Below are 6,603 nucleotides of genomic sequence, written 5' to 3' on the forward strand. Positions count from 1 at the left end.
ACACACACACACACCCTGCTGGTTTTATTTCCCTGAGGAAAACTGACTATAAATGCAACAAAAATGTTGACGGACTGCTTAAATTGTACATGTGCTTTAACATTCTTACTGTGAAGATAAATAGAAAGACAGCTTGGCAGACAATTGTAGCTCACAACCACGAAGGTTCGTTTGAGCTGGTCTCTAACAATAAGGAGAGAGCAAGCAGGCTGACACTGACTTGAATGAGTTCTTCGTCAGCATGATTGATTAGGATAGTTCTCCCTGCGGAGGCCTCTGTTGGGGCCTGTGAGAAGGAGGCCTTGTGTATGAAGAGGTGAAAAAGCATTCATAGGAGGATTAATTGCAAAGACACTGCTATTCCTCTCATCAGGAGAGGCAGGAGAGAAAGCTTGCTGTGGGTTAGAAAGGAGGCCTCCTGGTCAAGAGGAAGAAAAGCCTTGACCTAGGGAGGTCAGGGATTGGGTTATGGCATCCCCTCTCCTACCGATTGGGGGGTCCATGGTCAAGCTGCTTGGCTCTCAGTCTCTGGTATAACCAAAAAAATACACACCCATATGTATGTATGTGTGTATACATGCATGTATTATGCATGTGTGCATGCATGCATGCATGCATGTATGTATACTTAACTTCACCTGACATTCTACTATTCTATGATGGCTGGAATATGTTAAAATTCTTTTAATTCAATCATTTGTAAAAGTACATGTTCATAAGATTTTTTTCTATTCCAGTTTCTGACTAGAAAGTGGGCTTGATTTCTTGGCAGGAAGTGGGCTTGGCAGGAGGTGGGCTCAATACCTTGGCAGAAATCAGCAGCATTAGCTTTGAAGCCTAAAAAGCAAAGAGTCCTGGTATTTACTTTAATTCTTATCTTGCAGTTCTGAGCAGACTGTACAGGCCCTTTGAATTTCAAACTTATAAATTATAAGCTTGTGCCAGCTTTCTCTCAACACCCCTGCCCCTAATGTGGTATAATTTCCAAAGATATACCGTATTTGTAATATTTTAGAAATTAAAAATATGAATGCCTATAACCTCTAGATCACTAGTCTGGAGGTCAGGAGACCTTGAAAGGCCACCAATTAGCTGTTTTACCTAATGCAAATTAACTTTTTGGGGTTTTGGGGGGGTACATTTCTTCCTCTATAAAACAATCATTGAGTGCCCTGCGAAGTATGGCTAACTAAAGAACTATCTACATTCATTTGTCAGCTTTGCCTGGTTGAGAGAGAGCCATTTCCATAGACTAGTCATTCATTCAGTTAGAGTTGATTTTTGCCTGACAGAGTATCTCTTTGTAGCCCTGGCTATCCTGGAACTAGCTCTGCAGACCTCACATTCAGAATGGCTTTGAACTCACAGAGATGCTCCTGCCTCTGCCTCTGGAGTCCTGGAACTAAAGGCATGCTGCATCACAGCCCAGACATCCAGTCGTTCTTCTGTCTATAGAGCTATAAAGGAATCAAGACTACTAGCTGGAAGCACACTCAAAAGAGGCATTGGAAAGTGGTCAGCTGCCTCAACCTCCAGCTTTTTCATAGACACCAAACCCCCCAAAGTCACAGTTTAAGGAATCCTGGGAACTATGGAATATCTGCATATCCCAAGAAGATCTCCTCTTCACAATCTTGTCATGGTGATCTAGATCTCTGCTATGTAATATCAGGTGCAGGTCCTTAACAAATCCCAACTCCAATATCTCACCAGCTGGAGACTGACTCCAGCCCTTCTGTTCTCTCCAGTACCTGCAGGCAGGTTTGCACATTGGAAGGCTTGAGCGGGTGCTTAAAGTCATCCTGAACACAGATGCTTTTGCCTGGTTGCTAGGAAACAGTGACTGGATGAAAACAGTTTTATAAACCTCCTCACATCTCTTCCCATGCACATACAAAGGGAGGGCATGTATATTTGAGACAGAATGTGACCCTGACCTTTGGTTCACATATCTTTTCACTTGAGTAGGCATAGGTGTGCCAGCTAAATGATTAAACAGGAAACTGTGATGAGAAGAGGAGGCCACCTCCCCAGGTTCTCTTTTTCTCTCTTCTTTCCTTTTTTCTTTTCCAAACTAGCATTTGGCTACAGACGGAGGAAGCAGAGAATCTGCAAGGATTGCTGGAAAAAGCCCCTGGAACTTCTGGCTTCTTCAGACTTAGGGTACCTCAAGCAATCTTTTGGGGTGACTTGACTCATGAAAAACCTTGGAAACCACCTCCTGTGGCCAAAACACCATGTGCTGCTTAGTTATTGAACAACTAGACACTGACTAGAGTCATCTTAGAAGAAGGAGCCTTAGTTGATTGGTCGTTTTCATCAGATAGCCTGCATGCAAGTGTGTAAGAGCATTTTCTTGATTAATGATTGACATACGCTGTGGCTATAATGCTCATGAGTAGAGAACCACTGTGAGCGCTGCCACCCCTGGTCAAGTGGTCCTGGGCTTTATAAGAAAGCAGGTTGAGCAAGCCACGAGGAGGAAGCAATAAGCAGCACCCCTCCATGGTTTCTATTTCAGTTCCTGCCTCCAAGTTCTAGCCTTAATATCCTTCCCTGGCCTCTCTCCATTAATGGACTCTGCTCTGTAGGATGTAATGAACCCTTTCTTCCCCAGGTCAGTGGTCAGTACTTTATTCCCGCAACAGAAAACCAAACTAGGACACATTAGCACCTCTCTCTGATGGCTTTCCCCTGCCTGCACACTCTCATCCACAACCCATGTTCCCTTGCTTAGCTTGTTGAGGACGTCTCTTTGCTTTTATGATAACATCTCTATGTCCGACCATGGTCCGCATATGCCTTCTCAAGGCCACCGGACACACACTAAGTTGGATATTCTGCCCCTGGGCTGAGGACATGTTACCAACACTCCTTTCTTTGTGTTTATGTTACTGAAAATGGAACCCAGGGGCTGTCCATTCTAGGGAAACACTCTGCCCATGAGCAGTATAGCCACAGCCTAAAACCACTTATATTCATCATCACCTCCCTCCTCCCCCTGATTATGTTAGTGAGGAAAAATATCTTTCCTCATGAATAGCATGGTTCATGGCTGAGGACTTCCTAAATTGAGACATAGTAATAAGAGAAAGACACTAATTTACACAATATGTTTAATATGACACAAGAGGCTTCATAATGAAATGAAGACCCAAAGAAACAGATAAGCTTAGGTGTTTTCATGTTGAGTTTTGGAAGAGTGGATACTCTTTGTGAAATATGATGGACAGAGATTCTATGATGTTGTGGTATACACTGGGCGATTTAACCAAGCTCGATCACTCAAGTGCTTCTCTACTCCTGCGTCATTGGCTCTTCTCCAGATAAGAGAGGTACATCTCACTTGAGAAGTTAGGCTATGCTTCATGGTAGAACTGTCTGCTATTGCTTGCTTTGAGGAAAAGATAGCAGTTGCTATTGCATTCTCAAATTCCAATGTGCCTGGGTCCAGCATTGTGTGGCATACTGGGCTCAGAGGAGCTTAGGATTGGTATAGAACACATAGTCTCTCCTATAACCAGTTGGTTATGTTTTTAGCCTTTGGATTTGGTGTGTGTGGTAGTGGGGCACTGTCCACACGCACAGCATATAACAAACCATTATATGTGGATGGAGTATTTTTGTTTTTGTTTTTGTTTTGCATAAAAGGATACAGTTTTACAAACTTCTCCATGGACAGAAGAGACCAGACATTCTAGACTAACAAGGAGAAATAACCCTGCTTACCATAGGATTTAGACATGTCTGGGCACATCAGGACAAGTCTGGAGGATTAGAGACTGTGGGAACATCTAGATTGTATTTGCGTCAGTGGATCTGAACTTTGGCTATATGTTCCACCCGAGGAACTTTTAAAACTTGAAGAATCATTATCTTTGCATTCCTGAGGGTGAGATCAAGCCATTATACTCCTTAAATTCCTCTGGGGGCTCTGATATACAAAGAAGGTTGGGAATAGCAGGTGCATGTGGAAGACTGGGGGACATCCTGCATGGTGGGTACTCCAGCACTACACAGCTACCCTAAGCTTTAGCTGGGAAACGTCTCTTCATTTCATAAAGAAAAAAAATGATGAATGATGGGAAACAGCCTGTCACTGAAACAACTTAGAGGTGACCCCTCCCCCATCAGTATACTAAGTTCTTTTTTTAAATTAAATATAATTACATCATTTCTCTCCTTTCCACACCTTCCATGCCCAACTCCCTCACAACTTCCTTGGCCTCTTTTCTGTTTTAAACACACACACACACACACACACACACACACACACTTATACTCATTTTATTGTTACTTGTTTGTATATGATTTCAGGGTTGAACACTTGGTATTGGATAACCAATTACCCAGTTAGAGAGCTACTCCCTAGGGAAGACTGTTTCTCCTGCTCTCAGCATTCCTTAGCTGCCTGGAGTTCTTTGTTTAGGGGTGGGTCCCCATGAGATTTCCCCCCCTTCATGTTAGCATGTCTATTGACATTGAACCAGTTCCTGTCTTGTTTTGACAGTCATTATTGAGGTATCGTAGTGACCGAAGCTACTCTGTCATTTCTAGGAGACACAATCCCACAGCAAATTTCCTGGTTCTCTGGTTCTTATAATCTTTCTACCCCACTTTCCACCATCTTCCTTGAGCCTCAATGTCTAGGAATTGTGCTGTAGATGTATCCACAAGGGCTGGGCTCTGTACAATCAATTCTTCTCTGTGTTTTGACCAGTTTTGGTTTCTTGTAATGGTCACTATTGCAAAGTGAAGGTGTTTGTTTGTTTTTGCACAGGATCTATGTGTGAGGGATAGAAAGCTATACTTCTCTGTGAGTATAAGGTAAGTATTTAGAATACAGTCAGAAATTATGTGGGTTTAGTATGGTAGAAAGTTCACTTCTAGGTCCATGACTTCCCAGGCAGTTGGCTAGATTTCCAGCATTAGACATGATTTCCCTCCTGTTGAATGAGCCTTAGTCCAATTACACAGCTGTTGATTGCCACCGAGGCATGAGTGCCACTATTGCTTCCTTGGGGACATCTTGACAAGCCAGCCATTGTGGATCATAGGCACCCCAGCTGGGGAGGATTACTGGTTGCCTCCCTCAGGAGTTTGCCCAGAACCTTCTGGTACACTGAAACCTAGTCCTCAGGGAGGACGCTTTCGGGACAGATCCAGCTGGGAGCCTCTGAGTCCTGTGCCTGAAGGACATGAGGTCTTCGGCAATGGGGACTTACTTTCAACCTCTGGGAGTCAACCAAGGGCAACCACAGTAGCCTACCTGTATTGTCTTGGGAGTCTCGTGGACAACCATGACCAACAATTTGAACAAGGGTATCTCATGCCTGGTCCTGGGGGTTTTGTTAGGTAGTCTATGGTTCTTGAGGGGAGCATTGTCAATCCAAGTGTGATAACTTCGTTTAAAATATATCTGTACACACACACACACACACACACACACACACACACACACACACACAAATATAAGTAATTTTGGTAAATAAAAAATAATATAGTTCCTCAGACATCCTTAGTGTTATTTTTCCCATTTCTTTCTGGAATGTCCCCCCTCCCCCTGACTAAAGCCACCCCTGATTTTAATCATTTCTCCCTATGTACTAAGCTCTTAAAAGTAGGATTCTCAGCTGCGTGTGGTGGCCCACTCCTTTAATCCCAGCACTTGGGAGGCAGAGGAAGGCAGATTTCTGAGTTCAAGGCCAACTTGGTCTACAAAGTGAGTTCTAGGACAGCCAAGGCTACTCAGAGAAACCGTGTCTCAAAAAAAAAAAAAAAAAAAAAAAAGGATTCTCATTTTATTTTTAAAGTAAAAGACTTTGGGCTACAGAGATGTCTCAGTCAATAAAGTGCTTGCTGTGCGAGCATCTGGAGTTCTCCAGCATCCATATAAAAACCTAGGTGTGTACATCTATAATTCTGGCACTGGGAAGGCCCAGACAGGGGGACTCCTGTGTGAGGCTTGTCTGGCAGCCGGTCTAGTCAAATCAGCGAGCTCTGGGTTCAACAAGAGATCCTGTCTAAAGGAAAGATAAAAAAAAAAAATGGGAAATTGGTAAGATGACTCAGTAAATAAAAATGCTTGCCATCCTCTGCATGTCTCTTGAAGGCAGACTTCTTTTCTATTTCCTATTTCCTATTATTCTACAAGTCACACTCAGCACCTGACCCATGGCGGTCAGCACTACGTCACTGAGCAACACTACGTCATCTCCAGACCATCCTACTGGTTTTGAGTCCTTTGTAAGAACAGTGGGTAGACTGGCTTCCTGGCTTCTGGGTGGTAGCATCTCTAACTGAAGGAAGGAGTTTTGCCTTCACTGACTTGGTCCATGTTGGGAAGGGGGAAAGAAAAAGGTCATAAAATCAAAATTGGTTTAGAAAAATTATAGAATACACATTTAGTCCCACCAGAAGCAGAGAGATCTCTGTGAGTTTGAGGCCAGCTTGGTCTATAGAGTAAGCTTCATCCAGGACAACATAGAAATACCTTGTCTCTGAAAGAGAGAGAGAATATTTTAAACCTTGAAATTAAAATATTGAAAGTGTTTAAATCTTAATTTTATATAAATATTCTGTTTACAAAGAAAACGAAAGGGA

The sequence above is a fragment of the Mus pahari genome, chromosome 5 (assembly GCF_900095145.1).
Source record: "Mus pahari chromosome 5, PAHARI_EIJ_v1.1, whole genome shotgun sequence".
NCBI lineage: Eukaryota > Metazoa > Chordata > Mammalia > Rodentia > Muridae > Mus > Mus pahari.